Source organism: Homalodisca vitripennis, chromosome 3 (genome assembly GCF_021130785.1).
Source record: "Homalodisca vitripennis isolate AUS2020 chromosome 3, UT_GWSS_2.1, whole genome shotgun sequence".
NCBI classification, from domain to species: domain Eukaryota; kingdom Metazoa; phylum Arthropoda; class Insecta; order Hemiptera; family Cicadellidae; genus Homalodisca; species Homalodisca vitripennis.
Window position 1 is genome coordinate 21,662,422 of NC_060209.1, and position 15,222 is coordinate 21,677,643.

The 15,222-nt window shown below is 30.4% G+C and overlaps 1 protein-coding gene across 2 annotated transcripts in view; it reads left to right on the top strand.

Moving 5' to 3' along the window:
- The first annotated feature begins 212 nt into the window (after nt 1–212).
- The window catches only part of LOC124356682 (gamma-aminobutyric acid type B receptor subunit 2), a 526,994-nt gene continuing 511,984 nt past the window's right edge, over nt 213–15,222 (top strand). Inside the window, exon 1 of one of the 2 annotated variants that reach the window (XM_046807824.1) lies at nt 213–290. The gene's annotated coding sequence lies outside the window, so the exon portion shown is untranslated. The remainder of the gene's footprint in view (nt 291–15,222) is intronic. The other variant, XM_046807825.1, reaches the window with a different exon arrangement.

Below are 15,222 nucleotides of genomic sequence, written 5' to 3' on the forward strand. Positions count from 1 at the left end.
GCCGCGGGTAACTGCTAGTATCTATTACAAAACGTTCTGTAACAACGAATGTATCATAGATTTTAAACTGTTGCACCAAACAGGTCGATTGCTAAGCTCGACTGTGAGATGCAGTGGCGTTAATTATTAGGATTAAAGTCTGGTGCCAACAATGTGTGCGCGAGGTGGTTGCGCGGTAGATCTCCGCGCATCAGGGCACATTCAGTGTCAGCTGTGCCGTGAGTGGGTGAGCGTTGTGTCTAACTCCCGGGTCGGAATGAGTGGGTCCACCAAAACTACCTGTCAACCAGGTAACTATACTCTCCATTAAAAATATAATTGTGACTAACTTTAAAAAATATAATAAAATAAATAATATTCATGGTAATTTGTACAGTTGCTGTAATAAAGAAAAATACAGTACACATTAATTGGGATATTTTGCTAACTTTTTAAACTTGCACGCCCAAGGTTTGAGTCTATTTTCTATTGTGTACCGCATTTTATAAACTTTTAATTTCTTTTAACAAGTATTTAAAGGTTAATATGATCAAGAAATAGAGTAAAAACAGTAAATAATCAGTTTGTTTAGTTATTACAAAAAACCATAAATGACCTCAAAATGAATTATACAAATGATAACTATGGTTTATTGACTTAAGACGAATGGAATGAATTGCCCATTATTATCAAATAACAGTATTTACATAATTGTTAATGCCATTCTATTATTTATACCAATTGAACTGTTTAATTTAATAATAATAATACAATATACTATTTTTTACATTCGGTAATAATTATTATCATGATATGAAAGATTATTTTCGTACAAAAAATTGAAAATACTGATTATTAAAATATAATTTTAAATAACATATTAATTTACAAAATTAAAAGTATAAGACTGATATTAATGCTGAGAAAATGGGGGTGTTTTTGGAATATTTGAAGACTCTTCGATTAATTCAACTTTACATATTTATATATTGCTGTTTTAAATTATTTTGGTCCAGATGAAATTAAAATAAATACATTGTAAACATATAAATAATAGAATTCAAAATGTGTACAAGCTAATCTTTACAAAAACATCTATTCTATCGAATTAATAATGTAAAGACTATACATAAAAATCTTTCTGTTAAGTAGAAAAAAGAGTACAATAAATACAAGTTTAGTTAAATAATCGAAGGAAACCCATGCAGATCTAATAAAAGAATTTATTATATCCAACAAAGTGCAGTGCAGTATGTTAATATTTATTTAATTTAATGTATATTTACTTAATTTAATATATGTCCCAACAAAAAGTCCTCAACATTTAGAAGCTTGTGTAACTATAATCAATAAACATTTTTATTTTTTTAACTTTTAACTTGTAATATTAATTTTAACAAACATAGAAACAGTTTGAATTCTTTAACTTCCCCTTTTTTGAAATCTGTAAAAAATAATAGTTAATTTCACGGTGCCATAGTAACAGTGTTATGAAACCTTCAATAAATAAAAATGTGCAATCTATTCCTAACGATAATTACGAGCGTATTTAATGGAGAAACTAAAATTTAAAATAAATTGATATACATCATTTCATTAAACATTGAATAAAAAAAATTACTTCTCCGCCGGGATTTTATTTCACTACCCTATAAAGTATTGATTTTAAACCATTAAAGCATTTAGAGGAATACCGTACTTGAGAAACTAAATAAGTGCTTATTTGTAATTTTAAGTTGGAAAATGTCAGCGGTGAATTAACGCTTTCGTTTCTTAATTAGTAAGAAAACTAAATTGGTTCTGATATTGCACTAGGCGCAAACACTGGCTTAGGTAGTAGGGAAAATTGGTCAAGGAATAGGTGATATGAGCCAAAAATGTATTTTAAATGCGGATAAATGAATAATAAAATTATACATTTCAATGTACTAATTTTGTCTTATAATGAAAATTATGAATTGGAACTATAAGTTATTAAGTTAATTTTAGGCAATACATATAAATTAATGTTTCCACATAAAAAATAATCTAATAAAAATTACTAATAATAGTTTATTGTATCACACTGGAATTATTAGTCTAAATTGTTAGAATAATACTTATTATACAACTGATAATACGTGTTAATCAGTATTATAACGATTTATATATTATTATATTGTATTATGTATTATATATATATATATATATATATATATATATAATTTTATATAATTAATTATTACTATGAATAATAATCCTTATTCATAGTAACGATAATAACGATAAGTAATGATTAGTAAAAAGGGTACTGTTAATAAAATGAGATTTCATGTAAAGGTCTTGGTAAAAACGTATTATTTTCCTCTTTGTGGATTTAAGAAATGCTTTATAGCTGAGAGTTTATTACCAGTAAGGGTCGTGTTACTAGTGTCCTTAGTGTGTACGTTAGAACTCATACTCGTAACTAGTGTCCTGAGTGTGTACGTCACATCTCAGGCTTGTTACTAGTGCCATTAATGTGTACGTTACAACTCAGACTCGTGTCCTTAGTGTTACGTCAAAACCCAAACTCTCAACTAATTTGCTTAGGGTGTACGTTACAACTCATACTCGTAACTAGTGTCCTTAATGTGTACGTTACAACTCATACTCGTAACTAGTGTCCTTATTGTGAACGTCACATCGCAGGCTCGTAACTAGTGTCATTAATGTGTACGTTACAACTCATACTCGTAACTAGTGTCCTTAGTGTGTACACCACATCGCAGGCTTGTTACTAGTGTCATTAATGTGTACGTTACAACTCATACTCGTAACTAGTGTCCTTAGTGTGTACGTCACATCGCAGGCTCGTAGCTAGTGTCATTAATGTGTACGTTACAACTCATACTCGTAACTAGTGTCCTTAGTGTGTACGTCACATCGCAGGCTTCGTAACTAGTGTCATTAATGTGTACGTTACAACTCATACTCTAACTCGTGTCCTGAGTGTTACGTCATAAACCAGACTCTTAACTCATTTGCTTAGTGTGTACGTTACAACTCATACTAGTAACTAGTGTCCTGAGTGTGTACGTTACAACTCATACTAGTAACTAGTGTCCTTAGTGTGTACGTCACATCTCAGACTCGTAATGCCTTGAAACTTTTCATACGATAACTCAAAATATTCAGACTGCCAGGGATGATTCAGTGGAAATCTGTGGGCGTAGAAATTACGTCTTCCATTCTGCTCTGGGATGATACATTGCCTAAAATATAATTTTACTGGTAAATACGAGTTAATTACTTGTAGTTAAAGCTAAACTGTGACAGAGATTGTGTTTTAAAGATGCAATACTTTTATGTCCACTGAATTACATTTTTATATTCCTATATTACTACGGAGGCGTTCATAATTAAAAAATTAGAAAAAATATTCAAATATTAATGATGCTCTCTCTCACACACACCCTTTAAAAACTATAATATACACAATATTTATCCAAATATATATTGTGATTTACAATTAAGGCGTTCTTCATCAATTACAAAATACTTTTAGGTTTTTTTCTCTTAGGACCAGAACTTAGAAAATTGCACCTAGTCATATAAGAACCCTCCGGAGCAGTCATATGTGCGCTGCTTCCGAAGTGACAGGATATTTTGGATGGGTATTTGCTGTACCCACTGTGGATTCAACTGGAGCCAGAAGTGAACCCTCCTGGGGAGATACTTACTTTTAGGTTAGTTAATGATTTATTTTTAAATCGTGTATAATACAGCATTGTTTTAACCAACCTTACTTAATACTTTCGTAATAAAACGATGAAAGGGTGATCCACTCCCCACCATTGGGATCTTAGAAAGTAATAATTTTACTAAAATTGGCCATAATACGTTTGTAAGAGCCGTAGTAAATGACTTGCACAGAAGGGCGAAAAGTATGTAGTTATGAACATGGAGGTCACTTTGGAAACCTGCCTTAAGTCATAGTTAAGGCATCATAAATAAGTACTTTTAACGTTAATTTAAGTGATTTATGTATAAAATAAAGTATTTGTGAAACTACAACAGCTTTCTAATATTTCACTGACAAAATATTGATTTAATCTGAGTTAGTATTTTGGTTTGTATTTGGCAAAACATGCAACTGTTAAAGAAAGTCTTTCTGGAACTTTCAGCGCTCCTAGCGGCTAAACGGCTAAGTATATCAAAATAACACACATGAAGTAACAAAGTCGTAGAATTGCACGATGAATCCAAATGCGTAAATAAATAGGGGTTTCTATAAGAAAACTAAAAGTTGACCGCCATATTCGAAAATGGCAAACGAATTTTACAATGTGAATTAATTAACTTTAATGAGCATAAAAATAAGGTAAAGTTCTCAGTTTGAAGTTTGCTATAAAATTAATAGTTTTTGAGATCCTAATGGTAGCCACCTTGAGTTGATCACCCTGTATATACATAATAAGCATAATGCTAGATACTAAATATATTAACTAATTTTTAAAAAGTAAATACAATTAAGCTGGAAAGTCTTACCAGAGTATAATAAGATGTTTTTTTTAATATCGACTAACGCTGGATTTTTATTCATGTTAATTTTTAACGAAAGAAGGTCGTATGTAACATAGTTAACAATGGAGCAATTAGACATTGTCAACATGGAAAGCAGAACAGTTTAAAACTCCTCTGTTCCCAATAATTATTCAGGTACACAATGCAGAAACATTCAGGAATACTGCTCACTAAGTACTATGTTAGTTTGTAGTATAACAATAGTGGTTGGATGAGTAAAGTTTTGTTTGAGTGAGCAGATTAAAGTTGTAATTAATTTTAATTTCGTAAATATTATATTAAGATATTATGTTTTTAACCAACGACGGTTCGTAATAGAAGGATAGAGGTCTGTATAGAACACGACAATTGTTTCACTATAACAGAATAAAATAATTTAGAGAAAACTAACGATAAAATTACGTGTAAAAAGCGACATTTTTTTAAGGAATTTGACAATATTAATTACTAACTTTTACTGAAATAACAAAATTTTACTTTTTTAGTCTCATCTCCATCAATTTTTTTTCTTAAAGAGCTTTGACAACAAATTTGGTATTTATATTAAAAATAAACCTAACTATACACTAATAATACTACCTAAAGCCTTCTACTTAATTAGTCGTGTAATGACCCTACTAACATAACAATAAATGAAATGAATGCATAAGGCTTAATTTTACAACTTTGTTTGTAACATAAGTTAAATTGATATAACTGAGAATTACCATTATGCATAAATATAACTGATATATGAACGCAGGCGTATTATTGATCAAAGGGTTAACTGCCTGTAACTTTCAAATTATAAAAATATCCTTGTGAAAATTATAGAATAATATAAGTAAAGAAAAATAAATCAACGGAAAATCAAGCTCACTCTATGTAATTTTATTGATTAATTGTATCTACAAGTAATGTTATTTCAATCCTCTTGAGGTGGATAAACTGAAGGCAGTAAAAAATTGTAAATATTTGATTCACTGTACGAGGATTTACTGTTTTAGGTATTAATTTTATAATTTTATTAAGCATGAGGAAAGTTGATTGAAAATAACAATATGAGTTAAATTGATATAATTAAGATTGATCTTTGTGCATAAGTTTAACTGATATATGAACGCAGACGCAAATATCAAATAGCTAACTGCTGGTAAGTTACTTATTTACGAGTATTATTAAATAGAATAGAATAGAAAACTCTCTTTATTGCAGGAATATACAAACTCAATTTCAAATGAAATTAAACAAATAATACAATTAAGTTTATAAATAAACAATAATTACTTACAACTAACAATAATTACTACTAAAATATATACTACAAATATGTAAATTCCCGCAAAAGGTAGCCCTTACAGGCATAAAGCCCAATTATAAGGGAACCCTATGCTAAGGTTTACCTCCCCGGTTAAAACGAAAATTAAATAAAATCCTTATATCAAATTGAAGAAATAACAATTTTCATAATAAATTTAATATATATGTAAAAGAGTCTGCCAAACTACAAATAATAGTGGTAAAATTAATACAAACTTATTACTTTCATCATAAAAAAAATTATATACATATATTATAATATATTACTTAATTTTATAACAAAAATTTATATAAATGTACCATTATATTGTACTTTAAATATACTAGAGCTACATAAAAAAATAATACTACATTTATAAGGTTTGCGAAATAATATTAAAACATTTTCTCTTAAAATCCATAGTTTTTAAAGATATATCTAAACTATTGGCAACATTGAATTGCTAATAGATATTCATTAAAATATTGATAGATAAATGAAGATACGACAGTTACCATCTCTATCATAATTTTCATTGTATTGCAATGTATAAAACACAAAATTGAAGGTATCGGATTCTTTTCTGCCCATAGATCGACGTGTGATATAATGAATATACATTATGTGAGATGAACTTACTTGGTATACCACTATAAAATATCTTAGATAATTTAGCAGTTATCCACTATTATTTACTAAATATATACTTACAAGTTATTTTATTGAATAAAAAAAATACTAACTTAATAACCCCATGTGTCCAGTAACATAATGCTGTGACACATGGAATTTGCATGGAGTTCAAAAATACCTTATGAGGGCGATTTTAGCAATCATATGGTTAAAAATTAATGCAGCTAAACGTGAACATGAGTTAAGTTATTTAACGATATTAAGGTCTTCATAATGCAACACATTTTCTCCTCATAGACAAACTCAGTTTCATATTGAAACTGAAAATTAGAAAACTCTAGCGAAATGAAAGCTATTTCAAAGTTTATTGTTCATGGCGAGAAAACTTATTTACGGTCTCTGCTAAATTCTAAGTTGATTTATCGTCACAAGGCTATGCTATTAATAGATTAATTCCCAATCCAGCATTAGATAGTTCTTATATTTATACAATCCTCTGAAAATTGAGTTTGTTCCTCTCTTTATGGACAACTTCATTACAAACATAATATAGTAAAGATTTAAGTATCCTTAGCATATAAATATTGCACAAATTTTGATTGAAGACACTGTCTTAAATTTATTGAAGATAAAAACATTGGACATTTCGCGTTGTGTAAAAGCTCTATTTCTCGCCAAAATTTAAGACTTATTTTTATTTCTAACCGTGTTGTAATCAATGTTAAATAGTACTCAATGTAACTTCTTGGCAAAAATTTACCTAGAGTATAGCTAAAATCTCTCGAAATTTGAGCTTGAAACGAAGCAACCGTATGCGAAATTTATTACGAAATATATTGTGGAAATTTTAATTAATACAGTTGCTGCGAGTGCCTAAGATAGTAAAAATATACATATAAAGATAGTACACGGAGTGCCAACATGTATTCGGAAAATATTTGGAAAACGTAATTAGCACCCAGGCAGATTGTGGTGTGTGACTAAGTTGGTGTAAATGCATTCATCCATAAATCATCAATGTCACAATAACCTATACAGTTAAATGCTGAAGCTAAAAGAAGAAGATTGCGTTGCTTATAGAACATTGGAAAATTGTACTGATTTTATCTCTTCTGTTATAATAATATTTTTCCATTTATTATAACAAAATAGTTTGCAGACTATAGGTATCTTGTTAGGAACTTGGAAGAAAAAACTATATATATACCACACATACTTCTAGAATCTGTTCCTAGTAATTGATTCATGTCTTGCTGTCTACTATTATTTTATGAAGGAACATTGTCAGCGTTAAGACTAATTAATCTTGGGTGACTTTACCTAGGGTTCACCCTTTCAATAAAGAGGCGAATAGAATATTTCGTGAGGTGAGAGTCACTTTGCAATCCATGAGAACATAACCTAGTTGTTTGTGACATTTTTAGGGTAATTTTGTTCAAGACAAATCCATTATCAGTGGTGCTGGATTTGGTTAAGGCAACATAAAAATGCAGCCAAAACATTTACGTTTGTTGTAAAATATTGTCAATATTGTCACTTTACTAGGTCTTAGTAATTTTCACACATCTCTAGCCAAAACTAAAGTGATTTACAGTATTTTTCTTTTCAAAAGAAAACTATTTTAATTCATAAAAACGAGGCTATGTGTTTATATGATAGGTAATAGCCTACTCGGACAGACCGATTTTAGTACTAATTTAGGCTATGGACGTATATATATATTGATCAGTACTACATATTGTACACTAAATATATTAAAGTACTTTTATTATCACATATACATTTTTGTGGATAAAATACTTGTCTCTCTGAATAAGCAGTGCAGAACCAATTCGAGTGTAAAAAAAACAAAACCAAACAAATTCGTCAAATAAAACAATTAATTTCGTTGCAGTTTAAAAAATAAAATAACTATTGTTTTAGGCTCATATTTATAAACTAATGCATATTTCAGTAGCCTTTTGTTATTATAAATTAGCACACGGAGTAACACAGTGAAAGCAACTTAATAATGTTTTATTTTTTAACTGTTTTGCCGTTTTGTCACGAACCAGAGAATAAATTAACGCTCTTGTGAGTTGCATCATTAATGCAATAATGTGGTTTGTGTTTTCACAAAGACAACACAGTTTTTAAAATATGTTAATATACATGAGGTATGTTCGTGTTGGTTACTTTAGTACGCTAGAAGTAAAATAAACAAAACGAGTATTATTGTAGACTTTTATCGTTTATGTGACGTAGATATTACAATAAATTAATTGGTTAATGATAACGTAAAAGCTTACGGTTACATTACGAGTTCTGTAATCCAAAATACAGTCAAGTAAACTATTCAGAAATGTATTAAATCAAGCTGGAAGATAAATACGTCAGTATACACCATAAATTTGCAAGATCGCAAAAACTATGCTACCAGATAAATCTAAATGAATAAAAGTAGTTATAAAAAACCAATGAGATTACATGCTTGGAGGCACTACACATAAACAAGAATATAGAAAATATTATAAACGAAATTTTCAAAAGAAAGCCCTTTTTAAAATTCCAGTATTCTTTCTTCTAACTTTATTTAAAATAATTAACTTTAGTCATATCTAATTGTTCATACTGGCTAAAGTTTTTGTATTTTTATATTTAAAAAATGGTATTTTAATAGTAGTTGTAATAAAAGTAATGTAACTATTTATTTGTGACGATAAAAGCTTCAAACAGTCTTCCCCCCCCCCAAAAAAAAAAAAAAAAATTGAAAATGTGTTTTTTTGCAAATGTACTACTAGTTTAAACATTCTGCGATTGCTCTAAGATGCTTCATTAAGCTACCGAAACAAAAACAAAAAATATTGAATTGGTTAGTCCTGAATTTAAATAAAAAAGTTTCAAAAAAGACCTGGTTAGACAAGACATGTAAGTACGCATTTCTCACTTCTTTTGATTAGAAAAGATACCGAAATGCCAAATCCATTAATTGTAAGGGAACATTCTACATAAACCACAATTTCACGCTCATTAACATTCATTTTCCAGGTCTACTGTGAGGTTTACCACTTTGATAAAACTGACGCGCTACCTTGAGAGATATGAATAGAACGAGACTCAGATGTGTGTAATTAGTGAACAGTGACTGTTTCTTTGAACATGTAATTTTCTCACCTGTCAAGTTGTTAACCGTAGATTCACACTCTTTTCCCCACAGGGATATCTTTAAAGGAGGGTTTTAAAAAAAATTATATAAGTTATATTAAATATTCAGCGAAACTTGAAATGTAGATATCGCACCTAGTGACAACGAAGGTATCTGTTATCGCCTACAGTACCGTGCTTTAGTGCAGCCATTCACTGTAGTACTCAATAGTCAGCATCATTTACCAGATATTCTAATACTTGATCATCCAATAATTGATTATCCAATACTTTGATCATCCAGCACTTAATCATCCACGCACCGTGCAAAAACCCATACAGCAGTAACATTCTGCTAACTGACAGTCGTTTAATAATAGTTTACGTTTCTTTTGCAAACCACAACGAGTTTGTACTCAAGATCAAAATAGCTGTCTATTAATAGTCTGTTATTGCCAATGGGTGATTCGGAAGCATAGTAGGATTACGGAAATCTGTCATTGTTATATGTTACAATTAAGTATAACATTACTTTTCTACGATGAAATCTATCCTCCTGTACAACTGTAATACATAAAAAGTGCGGAAATAGACTACTATTCAAATATATCTATTAGACGAACGGCATGAATTCCAGACTGGAAAGCATGAACCCAAGCGATGTCACTGCACAGGAGTCAAGAGCATGAAACAACGTTACACCGAACTAAACGAAGGATAGCCTGCCTCCTAATCATATGGAATGGTACGAAAAGTTTCACATTTGCCATTTAGACTATATTGGGATGAGTTCGAAAAACCTGTAATGGTTCAGATAACAAGCTTTGGATTTTCATAAATTGCAAAGTTCCGGGATAAACGAATCCAAAAGGGTATCTAAGAACTCTCAGAATGGAAATAAAGTCTGCAATGAAGTAACTGAATATTTTCCTAGATTAGTGGAAATAGATTATTAACATCTGAATCCTTCTTTGTTAATGTCCAATAACTGTGGAAAGATTCAACTTATGCTCATGAAGGGGAAAAAAGTTATGAGGCTGACTGGTAGTGGACGTTGCATTTTATGACTAATATAATTTAAGACAAAAGTTACGAAAACTTTAACTTTTGACCCCAAGATTAGTATAGTTTTTTCTACGACTGTGAGGAACCTGTCAACTAAATTGCAAGCCTATGGTACATATCTAGTAAGAGGTATCATGAAAACGGACAGATCAGCCAACAATGATACGATATTAAGAAGGATCAGTCGGATCCTTAATTATCAATCAGGGGGGAGGCCAGTTTTGCACCCAAAGGTGAAGAGAGTGCTAAGGCACAGGCTGTCTCATTTTGTACATTCAGTGTCATTTGAGATGGACTGTGAACTTGACCTTGACCTCGCACATTGCAAGGTTTTTCCAAGGGGCAAACAACTTTAAAATGTCCACAGCACAAATTAATATCAGAGCTACAGGATCTGCGACGTCAAGCAATCTGTCCATATACCTGTGAGTCAGGAATGAAAAAGGAACCAAAGAAACACACTTACACCCATTTATAGTATTTATTTGTACCTTTTATTTTATATATATATATATATATATATATATATATATATATATATATATAATTTCAACAAATATTGAATCGCAAAAAGTACTTGCTCCGCCGGGACTCGAACCCGGATCTCTCACTTGCCGGGTGAATGTGCTACCATTACACCACAGAGCCCTAACTTTTTACGATTCAATTAATTTTGTATTTGGCCGTTTCTTCCACATATGTGTTTAAATAACCAAACTAACATATGATCGGAAGACCAAATACCTGTCAAATGACTTCTGTTTACATTCATTAAATTTGTATAAGTGGCAATAGCCTAATTTAATTTCAACAAATATTGAATCGCAAAAAGTACCGGGTTTTATATATATATATATATATATATATATATATATATATATAATATTTTGATTAATTTATATGATATTTCATGTCATTTAAATAGTTTATGAAAATTGCAATATGTGGAAAAATATGGCCTTTATATTGCAGTATCTTTGAGGATCAGGTTATGTGACTTCCAAATCCACGTGATGGAGCTAGATGGATTAAAAGAGGATCTGCTGCTAATACCATAATTTTTTTCTATAACTACTTTTCTCTTTCAATCCATCTTTACTGCATACGTTAAGATTTATATTGTTGCGATAAAATCATAAATAAAGTTGATTTAATGAATGACTTGTGAACTATTGTAACATACAAACTCAGTAATATATTACTTAGCTTTATTTTTACTTGCTTATAATAATAAGTAAATATCTATACGTATAAGTACAATACCGGGAACACATACAGTGAGTTCCAAATTTAATGCACACTGAAGGAATCTTAGAAACAATTAGAGATGTAGCAAATATTAAATTGACAAGCTTGTGCTTAAAAGCAAAACAACAAATTAATGTGGTCAAAATCATTATTGGTTTGACCATTCACTTGCTGCGCTCAAATAACTGTTTTTGGTCAAAAATATAAAACTTTTATAGGTCTTTTATTAAGAGCTACTATAAAAATATTGAAACCTTTTTTGTTTGAAATTTCTTATAGTGCTTAAATACTATAATGGAACATTTTTTAAGACAAGCAAGCAGGAGATTTTAATTTTGCCTGCTCAAAACGGATATTATATCTTTCAAATTGCGATCTATTTCCTGGAGCTGAGAAAGTAACATAAGAACATTTTCTAAAATACTTACATTTCCTTTAAACTCTACATAAATAAGGAAATTATACTAAAATTTTTATAGTTTATAGCTTTACTTGGCTGAAAAAACTATTTTCTTCTTCTATATACAAGACGCTAAGTTAATGAAATCACATAAATTGATCTTGCTTGTACGACGATCCTATAGTTTTACCACACCCTTATCGTATCTTGAACTAGTTTAAACAGGATGTTTTCGGAAATTTTCCATAGCTATTCTATTGATACAAGATGATCCTTTTTCGTGTTACAACGATCAGAAATGAATTTTAATTTTAAACTTTGTTTCAATTAAGAGTTAGTTATCCAATTGAGGAAGAGATCAGATTTTGGATCTCAAAACGTTGTGTTACCGGTACTATTTCTTATATCATTGGCAAATCTCTGAAAACGCTGTCACCCTCACAATCCTTCCAACGTAAAGACAACCCCTAAACAAAGAAGTGTATCACACGACATATTTATAATGGGGATTGACATTGCTAATTTGTTATTTGAAATTTAACGGATTAAAATATTGATTTTCTCTAAACATCTTTTGGCAAGTAAAATACGCTGTAACGAAATCACATTTTCCATTGCTATAGGCAGTGGAAAAACACGCCGGACACAAAATAAGAGTTCGTTATGAATCTATGACGTAACAAAAGAGAACGTAAAAGGACGTAATCACGGACAAATTTCCCGCACATCGTTTCTGTACAAACCGCTGATATTCGGTTTTGTATTTCAATCACCATACAACAATCGGTGAATTTAGAATCCAGCAGTTTCAAATGGAAATGACTTTATATTTTGTTATTTTCTTTTTAACTTGCATATTTTATTTTAGTTTTAGTTTTTTAATTTTTTTTAGACAGGAGCAGTTATGTTACTGTTATTACAAATAATTTAGACATAACACAGTCCTAGCACAGTCGACATTATTGTAAGACAAGTTCACCCTTTTGTAATGGTGAGACATTCTGAGGCATATTTAAAGCGGTGTTAAATGATCAAACCCTCTATAAATAGCCTCTTCCTATTCTTCATAATTTTTATTTTCTTTTGAAATTGTATATTTTGTTTTAGTTTTTTTGATGACAGGAGCAGTTATGTTGCTCTTATTAAAATATTTTTTACGTATAACAGTCTAGGATACAGTATTTTGTTTTCAACTATAATGGTCAGTTATACATCATAGTCGACATTAAAATAAGCAAAGTTCTACCTTATGTAATGGTGCGATATTCTGAGGCATATTTAAGGCAGTGTTAAAAGATCAGACTTTCTATAAATAGCCTCTTCCCATTCTTCATAATTTTTATTTTCTTTTGAAATTGTGTATTTTGTTTTAGTTTTCTTGATGACAGGAGCAGTTATGTTGCTGTTATCAAAATATTTTTTACTTATAACAGTCCAGGATACAGTATTTTGGTTTCGACTATAATTGTCAGTTATACATCACAGTCGACATTAATAAGCAAGCAAAGTTCTACCTTATGTAATGGTGCGATATTTCGATGCATATTTAAGGCAGTGTTAAAAGATCAGACTTTCTATAAATAGCCTCTTCCCATTCTTCATCTAACATCCACTGCATTACTCAGTCAAGTACCTGTCTACCCAAGCACTCTTCACGTTAGCAAGGTTTTTTTGTTACACATTCCGGGATCGTAATAAGTACAAGTAGTGAAAAAGGTAGCTAAAGAGTTTGTTAGTTAAGTAACAAAGTAAGTGTGTTAATATTCTTCCAAGAATTTACCGTCGTAAAAAAACATAATCATGACAATTATGTGAAAGTTATGTGTAATCAGTTTTACGTTTGATAAATGAAGTTGTCGCAAATTAGGAATTAAAGTTCCTGTTTCCTTCCAGAGCCAACGGACGTAAGAAATGATGATATCCGATAAGGGAAGGAACGGCGGTTTTCAGTCTGGATCAATACAACGTAACTCGAGGTTAACTCATGACATTTACTCGTATATATACAACATTGCAATTGACGTCTCTGAAAGGATGTGTGTGTCTTGACTGAATGTTGCAATTAACTTATGTACCTTTAGGTTTATCAGCCCGTGGGGTTTTACACTTTGCAAATTCTGCGTTCTTTGTATAAATCTCATAAGTACGAAGATATAACCTTTATAGATTGAAATGAAAATATTAACTTTAAATATTTTAAGCTTTTATTCGCAATGTATGTCAGCACACAAGTAATTTTAGTAAAGTTAGAAGTAACAGCGTACATAAATTAGACAAAAACAAGTTTGGGAAAGCCGTTTAGACTTTGGGTTTGAGTTAGAGATAGCGCAGGTTCAAATCCTGTCCGTGACCGTTGCAACTTTCATCCGTAATGGCAACACATACTGAGTCGACATATATTGTATCCCCATGGGGATACCCAAAAAAGTGATTGACCTTTCCTTTTATTCATTTATTAGAAAAATCAAAGGACATGCTAATGATATTGTTGCTCTTACCTACAAAATTCTCTATTGGTGATAAACAAAACAATTATGTAAAGTTCGACCACTATATGTCGATAGGATAATTATGAGTTTAAATGTGTGTGTGTGTGTGTGTGTGTGTGTGTGTGTGTGTGTGTGTGTGTGTGTGTGTGTGTGTGTGTGTGTGTGTGTGTGTGTGTGAGTGTGTGTGAATTTTGAGAGTACACACTTAAAAAAGAAAACAAACAGTTTTATGATTAAATATTTACGAAATGAAAATACTTAAAAATATAAACAATTGATTTAATTTAATTAGATGCTGTGTGTAAAGATTTTAATGAAGAAAAAAACATTATAATATTGTTTTTATAACTAGGAATCACGTTTGGAACTATCCACATTATGTTAATAGAGCACAAAAATATTATGAAATTTTCCTAAAATACTTTTTAATTATAATAAAGAAATAAAGATTTTTTTCATTT